The sequence below is a fragment of the Stigmatopora argus genome, chromosome 2 (genome assembly GCF_051989625.1).
Source record: "Stigmatopora argus isolate UIUO_Sarg chromosome 2, RoL_Sarg_1.0, whole genome shotgun sequence".
NCBI lineage: Eukaryota > Metazoa > Chordata > Actinopteri > Syngnathiformes > Syngnathidae > Stigmatopora > Stigmatopora argus.
Window position 1 is genome coordinate 10,795,701 of NC_135388.1, and position 18,451 is coordinate 10,814,151.

At 39.4% G+C, this 18,451-nt stretch overlaps 1 protein-coding gene across 4 annotated transcripts in view; it reads left to right on the forward strand.

Annotated features, from left to right (window-relative positions):
• zfhx3b (zinc finger homeobox 3b) overlaps positions 1-18,451 on the forward strand; it is a 313,149-nt gene that overhangs the window by 40,568 nt on the left and 254,130 nt on the right. The gene's annotated exons all lie outside the window — the stretch shown is intronic.

The window sequence follows — 18,451 nt, forward strand, 5'->3', positions numbered from 1 at the left end:
GATATTTTTTTATGCTGTATGTGGTAAAAATGTGCAACTTTGTGTTTTCCGTATTATTAGTGTGTGCGCGCGTGCAATCCCATTTGGCACACTTTCTAGTCAGCTGGCTTTCCTGAGTGAAAGCGGCGTGAGGTTGTGGGGAGGGGTTTACTGATGAGGGGAAGGCCGGAGGGGCCTTTTTTTTTTTAATATGCAGATGAGGGGCACGCGTGAATGGGAGAAGGCTGGATTGCGAGCGCACGCCATGCGTTGTACTGTTTAGACATTCTCCGTAGGGAGGCTGATCTTCAACAGATTGCCGCCTGCTCGTGTGATCTACCCACAGCATTGTTTAGGGGGTTCTCTGACAAAAAATGGCGGAAAGCGAAGGGAACGGAGTGAGGAGGGTTGGTATAAAATGGCAGATGTGCTTTAGGGCATATTTTCAACTCGTTGACAAGATGTGATGATTGCTATTTTGTGCCTCGCCTCCTCCCTCTTTACCTCCCCAGACATTTTTCCAGGCCATTTGCATGTCAAAGCAGTGGAGGCCACTGCACAGATTAGTATGAGATGACATAATGATGTAATGAATTAAAAGCTCCTGTTTAAGCTCTGCACTTTGCTGTCCTGGGAGGCAAGGATAGGGGTGCCGTGGAGGGTTGGGGTGGGGGGTGGCAAACATAGCATGTTTTCTTTGATGCTCATCTCTGAAATACTGATTGAAATAACCTTTCCCTCTTGATTTGATTATATTACAAATGAGTGTGCAGCTAGTTTAATTTTATTTACATATTTTCCCCCTAATCATCTTCTTGATTATCATCGGCAGTTTACAGTCGTCAGTTGTACTACTTAATGAAGGATGTAATTAATAACTCCCAGTGTAAATTAGGCAGTTTAATTATGAACAAAATTGCAGTAGGTTATGCTTATTTTTGCGTCCCTAAAAATACGTACAAAGCTTGATGCACTAACAAGCTCAATGTTCCTTTTTAGTGATTGAGTTTAGATTTCATTTATTTTTCCTTGAATATTAAATAACATCAACTCATTCATGGCGATCGACTGCAATAGACCTTAAATCCATTTTGACAGGGAGTCATTTGTGTTATTTGTTACTTTTTGGCCAATATGGAGCTGGGCGACAACAGTTTTGTTCAGGTCAATCTCAGTGATACTTAGTCATGACATATTCATTCGGCCAAACCTGGAGATGCAAATCAACTCTAGTTTTGCAGATTTTTAAAAAGTACTTTATGAAGAAAATTAAATATATTGTGCATTAAAATAACAAAAAACATTTGGTTTTTGGTGCCTCAGCAAGCTTAATGCTAATATAAAACTGAAGATTCCATTCAAGAGTCAGGTTTTTCCCACTCAAAAGAGAATTAATATTCACCCACAAACTCATCTGGAACATCCAAAGACGAGAAATATCACAATACTCAAGAACATATACTTTTTTCATGATGCCAAAAGCAAGTTATGTCAACAACAAAGCATTCTTCAATCTAAGATAAATCAACTAAACAAAAATTGTGAAAAGAATCAAGTCCAAACATTAAGGAAAAAAAAATGAGATGGCTTTTGGTTGGATCGCTCAGCCGTACGCCAATATAAAAATAGCTATATTTTTTTTAGAGCAACTGGTTCATCTACACCCGTCAATGGAAGCCAATGAGTTCATTCTTTAACATAATAACATTCTGAAGGTTTAGTTGCCATTTATGTTTTTATGAATGCATATGGAACATTGATACGCTGGGCAAAACATTAATTTTAAGAAGCCAACAAAATGTGAAATACCACCAATGGGTTGCTAGGGAGAAACACCTCTTGTACTATATGACAATGTGGCACGCTTCCCATTGATAATACCCATGCCTTCTATTTACCCTGACGCACACACACACACGCACACACACACACACGCACACACTCACACACGCGCACACGCACACATAACCTCACACACAGATTGTTGAAACAATTTCAAAATTTTGGATAACTGGTATGAGCGCATTAAGAAGACTAGTTAGGAAGATTGATTTCTTTAAAGTTCCCTCTTGTGTCTTTGTTTGAGTTGTTTTAATGGTAGACTCAATTTAGGATTCTAATATCAATAGTTAATGGTACCATGCTGCGATACTATAATTTAACGGAGAGTAATTATTAATTTATACAACACCAACATAAAACCTATGTCAACATATGCAGGGTTCGTACGTCCACTGACAGCAAAATGTCATGTAGTGCTAATGGTAAATTTGGAGAGCAAAATTTACTCACCCGCTTTCTGATTTGTGCCCCACCTTCCTCCCCTTCCCCCAATTTGGCCCCGCGGCCACGTCCGGGCGGGTGTGGCCGCATGGAGTCAGCTGGCTGGTGCAGTCTGTAATGAGTATGCACTGTGACAGCTGGGATAAAGTGTATGGATGCGTTTGGTGGGAGTAATCAGCTGCTGACCACGGGGTTCGAGGGGGTGATGTGAGGCTTTATGACTGCAGAGCTCACGGACACGCACACAACACATTCACACGCACGCTGAAGTCTATAGGGACTCCACGCTTCATCTCACTCTTGCACTGGTGAACACATCCTCAGCTTTACACTTGAATTCGCCCCTTTACTCTCGGTAAAATGTATGCCTAGGAAAGGGTGTGTTTTATGATTTCAATTGGGAGTAGGATGAATGTTGATTAGGAATCGTGCCTGGAAATGACACAAATTAAAGTCTATTTTGAAGAGCGCTTGAAATATTTCTGAAAGAATGATGCAGAATGAGCCTTAATTAGTCCTACTTTGGGGAAATTCTGGCTTTGCAGCAACAAAGTAGACAAATATGGAAACTGTGTACATAATTAGGGAAATATGAAGATGCAAATTCCATCTGTATTGGAGTAAATTATATCTCAAGTGAATTGGAACAGTAAAAAGAATAATGTAGCTCAATGACTTGATAGTAAAATTTCTATAAATGGGATTGCTACACATCTTCAAAAGCCCTTTCAATTCATGGTGAGGGCCTCAGTGATTTACACAATGGACATACATTTGATTCAGCTAGAAAGTGAAACTGGACAATAATCACTGTAGAAAGACCAAAAATATTGATCACCTAATACACAAGCATCTTTCATTTTTTCCCCAACTCTTTGTCTTCAATCTCTCTCCCGCTGTGTTCCGCTGATTGTATGTTTTTGACTAGCCCGCCTGACTTAGTGCACCTGGCTGCAAGCCCGTCTGTCTCTCAGTAGCTGGCAAGTATGAGATCGCTTTGATTTCACTTTCCACCCTGTTCTGGCCAAAACATAAGTTTTTTTTTTCTGCACGTTTGAGTTGTGGCCTTTGAACTCCTGACCCCGCCGCTCTGACCAGCACTTTTCCCCTGGCTGCTCCTCCAGTTTCACTATAGTCAATGACGAGGATAGGTGGGAAAGGAGATTATTGGTATTGATCTACCCAGGGGGATCATTAGGCATCACTATCAATTCACAGCTCTAGCACACAGCACCAGCCTGTACAGACATTGCCAATTTGTCCCCATTAGAGAAGCAGCTTTGTGGATGTCGGCTTTGAGGACGTAGGCTTGCTCTCGGGCCTGGACAGCGAGAAGGTTTCAAGTGACCGTGGGCTTGTGTCCAAGGGTGCAAAATGGTTTGCGAATCAGACCTATATGCATACCGTCAAATGGAAGTAAAATAGACGAAAAGTTGTTTGCAAAAACGTGCTTTGTATTTTGGAGTCTTTGGACACTTTGACTTTACTGTGGCAACATAGTTATATTATTTACAGAGGGGTAATTGGCACTGTAATAGAATACTTGAGTGAGGCTTATCCAGTCTGGCCCACTTATCTGTGTAAGCTGGCTGTTCTGGAGACTAAAGCTGTCGGATCCGGTCTGGCTGATGTTAACCCTCTGCTGGAGTCAGGTGTGAAGGCAGCATAGTTACCCATTTCATTGATATATGTATATATATTTTTTTAATCTGATGCCTCGTACGCCCAAACTCTTAAGACTATTTTCAGTATTACCAGTTTTTAAATGTTTCGGAACGTTCGTTGGAATTAGAGCATAGTTTCTCAAATCTTTGTTAACTTTTTGTCTCTCTCTCCTTGCTCACTGAAAATATTCACATTTTACTTTATTAACCATACCACGATGCTGATGGCATAATGGACATTTAAAGCCTTGAAAGGCAAGTGACATTTTTTTGGTAATTAAAAAAAGTAATGTCTAGATGCCAGATCACAATTATATCTAGATTATATTTTTCCCACTAATAGTCATTTTGTAATATTTATGAGAAATATTATAATTCATAACATGTTAAAAAAATCAATTAAGTGAGTGTATGAATATAAATCCATACTTGTAATGGCCCCCATTAAAACTTTAGTTTGTTTTTAAGAGCTATAAAAAAAGATAAAAATATAAAGATACTATTATAACATGATGCACATTTTAACTGTAATACTGTCCTTAAACAGAGTCACATAAAAACTGTACTACTAGAAGGACTAAATTAAATTGTATTATATATTATTATACACAGACTGTTCTAAAAGATTAAGTACACATGCATTGTACTGAACAGAATTTAACAGTTCATTATGCACCATATGAACATTTACTTCAGTGATTCTTTCACGAACCGCTAGAGCCAGCCCACATAGCTGTAGTGATATAATCACTGATATATCAGCTCAATTCATGTTTATTTATAGTGTTGCATTAAAATCAGCTAAAAGCAAAAAGGTTTAAAAAAAATCACAGCTAATTTGAAAGTTATCTAATGTTACGTGCATTACACTGCCTTACATCAACATTGAATTTTTATCACTTCAGGGCATTATAGATCTCCACCGCCTTAAAAAAAAGACCATACTTGTATGTACTGTACTGTACACTCCGTTTACAGAAATACAAACGAAATAGATCCTTCTGTGTATTTGTCCACCGCCGTCCGTCTGTTCTGAAGCAACAAAGTGACGCATAACACACAGATCGAGTCAGAGTGGGCTAAACTTGGTGTTGACCAAGCGGTTAAATGAACAGCAGGTGATTGTTTTTCTCACGCCCCTTGACCTTTCCCTGCCCTCCTCTTGCCTGCAGCCAACAAAATCTTAATCATGCAGAACGCAGACCCCCCCTGCACTGATTGTCTCTTCACCGTCCCAAAAAAAAGCACTTGTATTTACTAAGCATGTCCTTCTTAAGAGAAGAATTTGTATATTCAGTACAGTGCGAAGATGATAAGCTCGCCAAGTGCGAAGGCCATCCAACAAATCTTTTAATCATCTTCCAAATGATCCAAAAAGATCTGAGCAAGCACTTGGGCCCCCTTTCTTCCCCTGACTGACTGGTGCAGACATTAACACCACATGAAGACTTTCGCCGAAAACGCACTCCTCTGGTGTAGTGCGTGGGGCCCTCACAACCGGAGCTTTTTGCATGTGGAAATCAAAGGCCCGGTGGTAATGACTTCAGTGTGGGCAACGTGTAGGGATCCTTTTAGCTGCTATTCCCCCGTCAACATGCTGCTTTAACACATCCTTATTCACCACTTTTTCATAGGGTGCCGCGCCAGGCGCTCTCCCACGCGAGGTCATTGACCACGCCAATGACATATGGAGCCAGCTAGTCAGTCACACCTCATCAAGTATAACCACAAATACAACCATGCAGGAGCGTCTGTAGTTTAACTTGTAAGAGAGTCATAAGATGGAGTAAAAATGTTAACCGCTGTTGTCAGGTTTTAGGATGCCTTAATCCCAGGCCACCAACAGAGGGCAGTGTGGCCTGACAACTGGATTTATCACAAAAATGCAGACATAAATACACATCTCTTGAATGCATGATTTTTTTTCATACTGATAAAGAAAAGCTTACATTCATTTCTATAGAGACTATAGTAATTATTTAGGGTAAAGAAATACAAATGCAAAAACAAAACTCCAACTCAAAGAACTGGCATTCACGTGTGGACTTTACATTTTGGGTCATGCAGGCCACAATATTCACATTTATATACATGAAAGCCATGTCTCAAAAACAAATAATTAAAATCTTGAAATTATTAATATTTATTTTTATAAACTATATTCCTAAAATGTTAATAAAAAATAACAATCAGTCACTACCAGCCTTTCCAAGTGTGAATAGAGTGGACGTCTTCCACCGTTTGTGTGCAGTATGAAGGGTTAAAAGTTATTAATAGATGACTTACTGCATAGTGATGTCTGCAATCTTTTTTATTTAGTTTTTGTCTTTCATCAGTATTTCAGTATACTTTTATAGTTAATATGCTGTAAATGTAATCTGAAGTAAGTGCATTACATGCAAAGGAAGGAAGCATTTGTTAAATGAAAAAGTCCATATGGTTCATGGCGCTGGGCCGTTTTGAGACGGTGGAGGCTGGCAGTCTGGGAGTAATCAGATAAAAAACAATACTCTTTCATGATCCTTAAAAATGTACAAATGAAAAATAAACAGAAGCCAGCAGTAGGAGATATGTGCGCTTCCGCTTCTGCAGATTTTTTTTTAAAAGCGGGGAGCCACTGTCGGAACTGCATGAAAGTGAGCATTTGTGTTGGTCTGTATGTTTTTTTTCTTTGTGAGCATGTAAGAATGTGTGTTTTTAGGAGGGGGAAGAGTAGATGGATGGATGGAGGAAGTTCAGGGGCCCTGGGTGTTTTAATTATCCACTGCTGTGTCGTTTGGTCCGGCTCACTATCTCTCTCTCTGGCTTTTATCCCTGTCTCATGATTCCAGCGTTACCTTTATCCCTAAGCCTTCAGCTCTTCTGGCCAAACAAAGAAAAAAGGGAGGACAAAGAAGGGGTTTTAATGCCGTAGCTATGCCACATTTACCATTAATATCCCTCTGCCTCTTGCCTTTTTATGTAGTGCACCGCAGAGTAACCTCAATAAAGTGACCCCAGCGAGCTGTTGGGATGGAGGATCCTCTTGTATGAGGCTAGAGCTCTGATGTAGTTCTGCTCAAAAGCTAAAGTCAAGTGCTGCCAGACTCCTGAACAAGTGAGGTGAAGGAGCACATTTTTGATTTCGCCCCCCCACACCCCTCGTTCCGACTGCTCCTTATTTTGCAAAAAGAACATCGGATTGCCGAACGTTCCAGGAAGATTTTTTTTTCTCTGTCTTCCAATGCTATTGGCTGTGGAACTGTCGTCACATGACCTCGAAAGAGGAAGCATTTTGGCATCCGTTCTTATGCATTATTCGTCATTCCTATTTTCCTACTGGTGTTAAATGGATCGAGCATTTTGCTTGAATTCTGGAATCACAGCTACAGTTATCCACCAAGTTTGTTAAAACTCGCCATTTTTTTTCTACATAAAATAAACCATCATAACAAAACAAATTCCTATTTCTGGCTGTTTAAAAAAACACCTAGCAAAAAGTGTTTAGGTATGCAAACACTGCATTTCTTAGACTTTTGATAATTGACAAAATCTTGTTTAAAGAAAAATAGGACCCCACTTACAAGTGCAACCAATGTAGTATGTCATGCAAGTTTACTGCACTGAAAATGCTGATACACACACTTTATGGTTTATGTACCTGTTCAATCTGTTGCTGTCTTTCTCCTTTTACTATCTAAGACTCCAAAGCCTTTTCCCACTTCACTTCCTAAGTTCATTAAAGCTTATTTCTCCAAGCACTGCGCATACTACAATGGATAATCAATGGCTGATGCGTAAAACGGATAATCTGAGATACTTGCATTTGATTGGCTAAAATAGTAGTGGCATTTCAAAATGTCTGATGGCGACTATTTCGCCTACCGGGAAATATTTGCTTTTATTTAGGTTTGTTACGCATGGGAGAAATAAATTCTGCCCCTTTTCACGTTGTTAGATTCCCTTCCCTTTTTGCTGCGGTACAATTTGATCAAGGTGTCTCTGTCCCTTTTTAATCCCATAAGACTTTGCGTCCACAAATGTTGAAATCACATTTTGAGTCACATCAGTCATAGTTGTGCATTTGGTAGACAGGTGTTGGCTACATCACCCAAAATGGGATGTCTACCTATTTGGACATTTCTCAATTATAATTAGTATTGTGGAAATACAATTATAGACAAAATGAATAAAATGCTAATAAGAAAGCAAAATTAATACAATTAAATTGATAAATATCAAATGTGGTTATGGTTATGGCACCCAATCATTTTTAAAAATTATTACTTTTTAATTTCATGAACTCATTGCCTGCCTTTGACAGAAAACATTGTCAAAGTTAAACTTGAATGAAAAAATGAAGGGACAAACATTTATTAGCCCCTCCCACTCAAAATGGATTGAACGTCCACCACGGTCAATGGCAGGCAATGAGTTATATTAAAGTAGACGCATATAAATATATAAAAGAAATATAAAATGTCCAGTAGTGTGGTAATGACACGATAAAAATTGTGTATATCATGCAATAAGTGTTGAAGGAAATACTAATACAAAGCAAATAAACTAAATCCATTTTATTCAAAAAATCACAATGTAACACATCTAATGATAACCTGCTACTGTTTTGACATCAAACTAATAAAAATAAAGTTGCACGTGCCCAGCTACAAATTTTCTTTATCCTCTATTTCTATTTTATTTTCAAGCAAGTCTTTTTTTCCAGATGAATACATAAAAAGTCTTGCGTGCGTATACTGTATGGCGCATATTCCGAGTCTCGGTGATTCTTTGACCGTAGTATATCTCCATGACAACATGGTTTTGATGTGGTTGCCTTCTTGACATACCCCTGTTTTTTTGGGGTAGGGGGATATTTTTGCTCTGGCGCTTTGGTGAATTGCCTTAGCTCTCGTTCAGTCACCATGTCACATGGAAGGGGAAAAAAAAATTGTGCAAGGGAGGGGTCCACATGGCGGTGGTGGGGTCATATGAGAAATCTAATGGGCGTCTGGTCTGATTGTCCTCAGTCGTGGCATTAGAGACAAAGCAGATGAATTGTGCAATGGATTCGAAGAGATTGGAGACAAGTGCATGTCAGTAGCCCCTTCGTAACCCCCCTTCCTACCCCCATTCTCCAGGATCCCTCCCTCTCTATCTCGCCTTTCTTTTTGTCTGACATCTTGCAAAAAAAGAAAAAGAAGCAGGCGTGACAGCAGTGCTCCACTCGAGCAAAACATTAAAAACAAAATGCGATCCTCACCCATTTTTCTTTTATATTAGATATTCAGGCAGACATTCAGCACACGGCTCCCATATTAATTGCGAGACGCCACGCATGACAAATGTACACAATATTAATCGCTAAGCAAACATCAAGGACATTTTGATTCATGCTGTCTGAAATACTGGCAATAAATGACAGCATTTATACACAAGACATTTGAAGAAAAGAGGCACTGATCTAATCAACTTAAAAGAGGCCTGAAATCAGTTTTCAGGGTCTTTTGTTTTGTTTTGTTTGTAAGGCATGAGAAAATATGCTCCTCTGCTCATTTTCTCCTTCGCTTTGAGATACAGTATGCGGCTGTCCCTTCTGCTGAATCTTCAAACAAGAGAAACATTTTGGCGTGGAAAAACAAAACAAAACAAAACAAAAAAAACACTCAACTGCCCCTCCCGTCCACCTGACTAGCTTGAGATTCAGCTGTGATTCTTTGTTCTTTCAAGTTGTCTAATGCGGCTCTTGTGGTCAGCTTCTTTTGCTTGAGTGAAGGATTGTGATTTTTGAGTTGTGCTTTGGTACGACACTTGCTTGGCTTTAAAACGTACTCTGGACTGAGTTATTCTGCGTTTGGATTTTCTTTGTGAGGCTTTATATAGAGAAATTGCCATTTTTTAACAGACTACCTGGAGGGAGGTCTCAAAATCGCACTTACTTTTTCTATTGGAGGAGGACAATCATCATCGTTGCTCCTCTTGCATTATTTGTGGATGGAGCAGAATGAAATTTGGCAGGCATATTCTATGGATGTTCATATGCATTTGATACTTGATTTCCTGTTTCTTTCAGATTTTATTTTAATGTTTTAACTGCAAGGCATTTTATTACGTTATTTACTTGCTGACATTGCATTCAGTAGGTTCTGAAGTAGCCAGTAAAGGGGACCGGGCGCTCCTAGTTCACTTGAAACTTGTTTAAATAATGAAGCATAGCTAACAAATGCTAAGCTTGAGATCAGTATAAAACAAACGAAAAAAGAGAAAATCCAACTGCAATTCTTACACTGAGGGAATAACCAAACTGCATAAATTACCCAAGTCATTTTTAAACTCATCATATTTTTTTTACTACAAATTGCACATAAAATCTTTAATTTTTTTTCGAAGAAATTGGCCGCGTGCCTTTTATAATCCAGTTAAGTTTATATAGGTTTTCTGTTTTTGCTTGGTAATTTGTTGGAGCATAACTATATTCAACTGCTCCAGTAAAGTGCGCATCATGAATCAGACCCATAATTAAAACAGTAAAACAAATAATGAATTAATTAATATACGACAAATACAATTTTAAAAGATATAGAACAAATAACAAAACCAGTACTGCAATAATGCACGTAAAAATCATGTGCGACTTACCCATGTAGGAAAATAAATAATTTTGTTCGTCTATATAAATTTTCTCATCCATTTAATGGCAATCTGCAAGATTGAATTCACGGCAACTAGACGCTTAACATTTAGTTTTGCTCCAAAATGACTTTTTGAATGAAATTATTCTGTTAGACTTTCTTTTTTTTGATCTCTGCCAAGTGACCATCCTGACAGTACTGGCCTGCCAACTTTTGTTTTGTGTTGACTGCATTTATTATTCATCTTTACATCACTTGTATTTTAGTATGAATAATGGAAGAGGGATGAGAGGAGGAGGAAGAAGGAGGGGGGGGGGGTATCGGGGTATAAGAGAGACGGTGCCACACAGTATGTGTCCTTGGCTCTTCTCAGCTATTGAGCTCCTCCAGGGTGAGGGGAGCAGATGGGTAGTGAGGGTTCCAAGGAAGGCGAGATGTAACCAAGATCCACGGTCTTGCTCTCTCCTTTCTGCCGCTCTTGTCCAATCTAATATCAACGTATTTATCAAAAGCCTCCTGTCATACAGAGCAGGGTTTATGAACTCTTTTACTGCCGTTGGGACTGGGAGCTCCCAGATCAAAATGAATTGGACGTCTATTGTCATCAGTGGCAGCCAATAGGCCCCGGCAACCCCCGCGACTGATGAGAGGGTAACCGGTATGGAAGATGAACTAATGGATGTTCAAGACAACTTTTTAGATGTAACTGGCCATTTGACTTCAGCAGTCTTGGCGACTTAAGACTTCAGACCATTGAAAAAAAAGAAGAAAGCTTTTCCACACACTTGTGCATTGATTTCACAACATTCTTGTCATACCGTATTCAGGCACAAAACACTTCAGTGTGTTAAAAAAAAAGAAAAAAAAAATATATATATCAGGTGTTTTCCACTTTTCGTATACCATGCAGTGTGTGATCAGAAGAGGGCACGATGAGTTGTTGATCAGTTTTCTCACCAATCTCCTTCTTTCTCGCCTTTTTGCTCCTGGTTACTTTTCTGTGGCCTGTAACAACCGTGTTTTTCATATTTTGAAGCTATACTCAAAATGCATCTGTCATGAAGGAACCTACACAGGCGGATCCGAAAAAATTGCATAGCTGTGTAAATGTAGGTACTTGATACTTGGCTTCCCTTGCAGGTGTAGAAAGCTCCATTTAATATTCAGCTGACACTTGAATTTTGTACATATCCACTATACCTTTATTCATATGGAATTTATTAATGTGTGTTTTAGTTGTGGTAAAGTAGAGGTGTGCACATTTTTTTAAAAAAAAACACATGCCAGGAATTAAAATAGATACATTGTGATTACATGAATATTATAAAGTTTTTTTTCCAATGTGAAACTTTAGTGGTTATATGCCACTAAATCACTTCATAAACCTAATCTTATTCTCATTGTTATTTTAGAAAAGAAACCGTTGTGATCATATGTATTGTATCTTCAAATTGCACATCTTTCATGAGTCCATGAAATTGCTGTCCACCCTGTTTCTTTGCTTCTTATAGAGTGACTACCATTTTAAGAGACACACTGACATTACAACCATTTTTTTTCAATCCTAACTACCAAAGAATATATATCGGAATTGTTATCGTATGTCTACAGCTGGATGTTGTCGACTCTGTCATGGTGAAGGGAGAAAAAAAAGATGAAATAAAAACTTTTAAAGATTTTAAAATAATTCAAAAATAGTTCAAAAACCATCAATTTGTCAGAAAGATTGTTTATTTCAAAGTTTGAATTTACTTTATTTCCTGTTTGCTGTTAATTGACCAATATGCACAAATCACTGCAATTTTTTTTTAAATGGAGAACTCTAAAAAACATTTTACTATCCTTATTCAGTTTTTGTTTCGTTTAACAATTTCACTCATATCAAATTGATAAAAAATACTTTTACTTGATCATAATAGAACTTCCACTCCCCAATATTTTGGCTTGCAGAATTGAGGATATTGCATGCCTTTCAACGACTTAAATACACAGTCCTTGGTAAAGCCATAAAAAGTCCCTTTCCTCAAAAGCAATACTTGTATTTCCGCTTTCAAAACTCTTCTTCCCAAAGCAGCTTGACATTAACTTTACTCTCCAACTATTTTTCCCTTTCTTCCTCTATTTGCTCCTCAGCTTGACCCTTTCTTCTACTCCTGTCTTGTGTCATACTTGCTGCTCCTCTGTTGCAGTGGAGGACAAGCAAAAAGAGCAACTCCACCATTGTTTGTCCTGCTTCTAATAGTCAGATAATCACGGTCATCTCTTACAGTAGCATTGTGTGCTCCAAAGGCAGGTCACAGGAGGTCCCCCCCTAATAGTGCATCTCCCCTTTTTTGTTCTCCTTGCCCCCTTTTCCTGTTGCCGTCCTAGCTCGTCATGTTTCTGCGGGTACCCACCGCGGGGCCTTCTCCTTCAATAAATCTTTGTGTTTGAGGCAAGGTGGAGGCTGCAGACAACAATAAGCACCCATATTCTCCATCAAAGAGTTATCTGGCTTTTACAGGCAGACAGACCGCTCACAAGGCCATTAATTTATTCACGAATATGAAAAACAATCAGGACAAGTTGCTAAAACAGATTCAGAAATTGGATATGTTACCGATGGTGCAGTAAATTTTGATAGTCGGTTTGTTAAAATTAGTTCTTGAGTTTTCACTCAATCAATTCAACGTATTTGCTTGGAATACTTGGAGTGAGTGCCATAATTCTATATGCACCGAGTATTTTTTTGTTTAATTAGCTGTACAAAGGTGTGCTAATATTTTTGTCGAGCCAAAACACGTTTTTTCACTGAACATGTTGCTTCTAGTAGCAAGAGAGATAAATACACGTTTTTTTTTCCACCAATGCAACTCCCAGTCACGTTTGTTTTTCTTTCACTGAAATAACATGAGCCAAACTACTATTGGTTTTAGCCAATGTTCAGCCATTGAATTTATAGTCACTAAATTTTAGGTTCATCTCTAGTGTTTACCTCAATGCCTGCAAAACAATATTTTACATTTTTGACTCTCGCTGTTAAGTTGATGACGTTAACTCTGACTAAAGAGGAGTATTTTTAGCAGGCATCGTTGTGATGCGGAGAGGCCTATTCCTCAGCGCTGTATTCGCGTGTCAGCCAGGACTGCTGTTATGGATTACCGAGCCCAAATTTTGCACCTTAAAAAGTGAGGATGAGAATAAACCTTTTGTTCGTGTCACCTATCATCTTGAAATATTTACCGCTCCTCGCCCCGCAGCCCCCTGTCCCCCTCCGGTGTGATAAAACGTTGCTTGCTCCCCGTCTTAACCCTTTCCTCCTTCATCCCACCTCCAGCTCCGTCTCCGTTAGGAACAGACGGAATATAAACCTACTCAAATCCTGTTAGCTGCATCCGTTTCTCCCCAAGGAAGCCATTTATGCCGGGTGGTTTCTTTGCAAATCATATGAGCATTTGACCAGGTGTCTGCGACACTTTTCAGTAGCATGTTTGTGTGGTTAGTATGTGAACTCCCACTGTCTTGTTGTGTTCTCTGCTCCAAGAGTAGAAATGCATGCACATACTTTTGCTCTTTGTACGTCTATGCGGTGTAGACTGCGGCCGTGTTTACTTTTAAGAGGAAAGGAAATGAAATTCAATGCTGAATGAATTATGGAGAATGTATCGTTACCTCCTGTGTGTTTTCCAGTGTGGGTGAGTGAGTGAGTGGAATTCATGTGCCAAAATAAAACAGAAAAACTGCAGTGGCTTTTCGGCATTGTGTCAGCTACTGTCGAGATTGCCCGCAGTTGCCTCGCAGCAATGAATATTTGGATTTGCACCATTTCTCTTCTATTCCTTTGAAAGAAAAGTGTACCAACCAGTTGATGTGTTTCAACCATTAGCTTTGTAAAAGAATACAAAACTACAAGAAGTGCCCGTTAGATTCAAGGTTTGTAAGGGCGTGGAGCAGTGTCTGTCACTACCCACACATTTTTATGTTCGAATGGATTACTGTAGATCCATGTACTTCAAATCAAAGCTGTACATACATGCAGCTTTCTGTTGAATTCCACCTCTCCAAAAAAATCATGACCTAATGCAAGTCAATTATTTAACAAGTAGATGGTAGGTGTTATTTTTTAAACTGCCACTGACAGCAATAGACAAATCTATTTTAACTGGAATGTCTGACAATGAATGATTCTGATTCACCACTATTGACGGTGATGGACAACCAATCCATTTGGACTGGCAAGGCTGGCAGCAATCCAACCGTTCATATTTCAATGGATCTTTTGTAGATATGGAATTGGGCAGTTGAAGGGTTAAAAAGACAAACAACACCTTTATCATGTGCATCGCAGCGAAAACAATCACATTTTATATATAAAAAAAATCCCCCAAATTTCATTTTTCTGATGTGTAATAGAAAACAAAAAAGGGGATAAAAGCCAGTTCAGTGCCAAAAGTCAAATGTAATATCCCAGATTGGCCGCCTTTCCTCCTGACATAATTAATACTCATCATAAGAAGCATCTGTGTGGATGTGGATGGGTATAGTTGGCGTCCTAAAATGATTAGGCGGTGTCATTCCATGTTTAAACATTATTTTCCCCATTATCATTTGTGCTAGAAATTCGCCTTTTGAAATAGTTTCAACAGTAACTGTCTTTCACATGGAAATAATCTATACCAGCTGGTGTCAGGCACATTAATTTTGAAGAAGTATGAGCACTTTGGGATCCGATTTCTCTCTGTATACTTTTCTGACATGTAGGGAAAGAAAAAGCCTGGAAATATATATTTTCCTGTTCCTGTTTTGTTTAGGGTAATACAAAATAATCCATCAAAAAGTTACTTTTCTTAGTAAACTAATAGGATAGTCTTCTATCCTAGCCATCAAGTCGCGTCCCATTTGTTCGAGCTGGCCTGTACAGGATAAAAAAAAACAACAACTCCATAAATAAATCGCTTTGACTTTGTTTTATTGGGGTTTTGGGGGGGCGGTAGACCCAATGTGGGGGTTATGTCGGGGGGTGATCATAAATATCAGAAGCTGCAGGGAGACAAAAGGGCTAAAATGGAAAGGATTTGCTGGACGAGGGGACCCGGCCATGTCATGTACCGCAGCCATTTTTCTTCTACGCTTAGAACTCAGTCAGGGGTTTAATTGGAATCCACACTTCAAAGCAACCTTCGGCCCACTCGACATCCCCCACCCATTCCAACGACTAACTCCCCTGGCAGGATCCACTCTCGTCCACCGCATAGATACATAGAGCATGACCACTACAATATCAGGGAGACCATCACCATGCACGACCTCATCTGAAATTGACTTTGGCAGTATTTGCAAAAGATTTTGTCTTTAGGTGCGCTGTATGCGCTTGTGTTCCAGTCAGTCGAGCGCTGTGTTTGTGTTGTAAATTGCACTGCCGCATGTGTTGTCTTTTGCAGAATAGGGTTTATTTTGGATTTTATATGTGCATGTGCAAATATACAATTCATTTCATTGTTTTCAACATGGAGATTCATCATTGTGTCTCGGTTGAATTATTATTATTTTTTTCAAAGAAAAGCTGGGTTCAATTTATATATTTAGGAACAACATTTTGGTTTTGTTTCACTCAAAGACAACTAAAGTAATTTTGATGAACACTTTTTTAATCTGTTTAGGCATGTAACAATAACATTAAGATATACACAGTAATACCTTGACATACGAGTGCCCCGACAGACGAGAAATTTGAGATACGAGTCAAATTCCGAGCAAATATTTACCTTGAGTAGCAAGATTCATAACGTACTTTTGAGCCATACCTAGGACATATGCTTCAAAATTATAATGAACGGATGAAAAAAATCCCATTTTTACACCTACTAACCTAATCTCATTTCATTTCATTTTCCGAATCGCTTCATCCCCATTAGGGTCGCTGGGGGTGCTGGAGTCTATCCCAGCTGACTCCAGGCCAGAGAAGGGGACACCCTGTATTGTGGCCAGCCGATCGCAGGGCACAAGGAGACGGACAACCAAGCACACTCACACCCTTATCTAGGGGCAATTTAGAGTGTCCAATCAGCCTACCATGCATGTCTTTGGAATGTGGGAGGAAACCGGAGTACCCGGAGGAAACCCACGCAAAACATGCAAACTCCACACAGGTGTACGTGACCTGGGTTTGAACCCAGGACCACAGAGCTGTGAGGCCGGCGTGCTAACCACTCGCCCCATCCTCAAACTAATGACTTTTTAAATGATGCCTCATGTAGTAAAGTGAAGCCCAGTAGCACAGTAACCATAGTTATTTCATCATTAGACAAATGGTACACTTTGAAACTGGGGAATTGAGCATTTCAGTTTCAAACCATTTAAATGAATCGCTAAATGGAAACATTTTTGCGCATTCACCTCGTCCCTGCTGCTTTCTTCAAAACATGCACGGCTGTCTCAGAGACGATTGCGGGCTCAGAAAGACTAACGGTGCTGCACACTCGATAATGGAGGTGTTAATGACCACGTTGCTTAAAGGTTACTGGCGAGTGCCGTTTTCTTTTGCTCCTTTCAACACATCCGTGTTGCCACCAACATGCTCACTTTGTTTCTTATTAACTCCAGTCCAACCTTGAACACACACCAGTCACCACACAGGTCAAATGATGACAGAATCAGATGAAAAGGAAAAAGTTACTCACAGATAGATGTAAATGAAATGGATGTTAAATTGAAAAGGTCTTTATTTTACATGGTGTAAACGTGTAGCATACATGCAGGTAATTAGTGGAAAAACGTCCCCCTTAAATCTTGGTGCCAACGCAGCATTTTTGGCCTCTTATAGCTCAAACCTAAAGGCACCAAAGTAAGTTTCCAACACTTTGAACTGTAAAATGCCCAAGTTAGGTGCAAATGAGTGTGCCCTGGTTAAAGTGTTGTATATGTGTAATTTTATTTGATTGCAATCACATTTGCATGTAAAGCCGTTCTTCAAATTGTAGGTTTTGAAATTGTTTACAGTGTGACTTAACTCTGTGCCATTTTATCTAAGTACCTTCCCTCTTTGTTATTCCTCCACACCCACTTGTGAGCGAGTGCCGAGGAGAGTACTCGGACGATTGGTCGCCGGACGTTTGGTCGCCTGGAAGGTTATTGATAATTACCATTTAAAATTGTTGCTCAAATTCCCTAAATATAACCTGTGAATTATTATTTTGTCATACTTAATGCCCTATTAATTATTAGGCTAAAGAAAAGCTCCAAATTTCCCGTACTTTTATGTGACCTATATTGTGTTTTCTTGGAGAAATTGTTAAGACCCTGAGTAACGTACCTTCCTAAGGGGACAACTCATGTACATACACACTCTTATACACTCGCACGTCCGCTCAGTGTAACTGCTCAGGGCCATTGTTGGCTTTGATTGATGCGTAGACCGTGTTGTTTTACCTTGTTTGGTACTCGGACGTTTGCGTAGACCGTGTTGTTTTACCTTGTTTGGTACTCAGACATTTTTTACTTATAGTCCGCAAAATACAGTAACACAAACACATTGCAGTGTATTACTATAATCATATCTAATAAAAGAAGATTGGACATCGGTAGGAATAGAATACCAGTTTACTCCATTTAAACACTTCCCAGCTAACTTGGGGCGAAAGGCAAACTAAACCCCTAGATCAGTTTCCAGTCAGCCACAGGGCACACATAGAGACAAACGACCATCTGCCCTCACAATCATACCACCAACCGCGGGAATCGAGCCCGTGCCTGCCTGTATCCAATTCAGGCGAGTAAACCTCTACACCATCAGGCGGCTGCATGAATAAATGTTATATTTTATTTAGACCTGCATCGAAATCCATCAGACTTGACTTTTAAGGCTTTTTGACACTTGACTAACAACAGCGCCCAGTGTGCCCTATAGCTTTCTGAAGGCATCAAAAATCAACATGG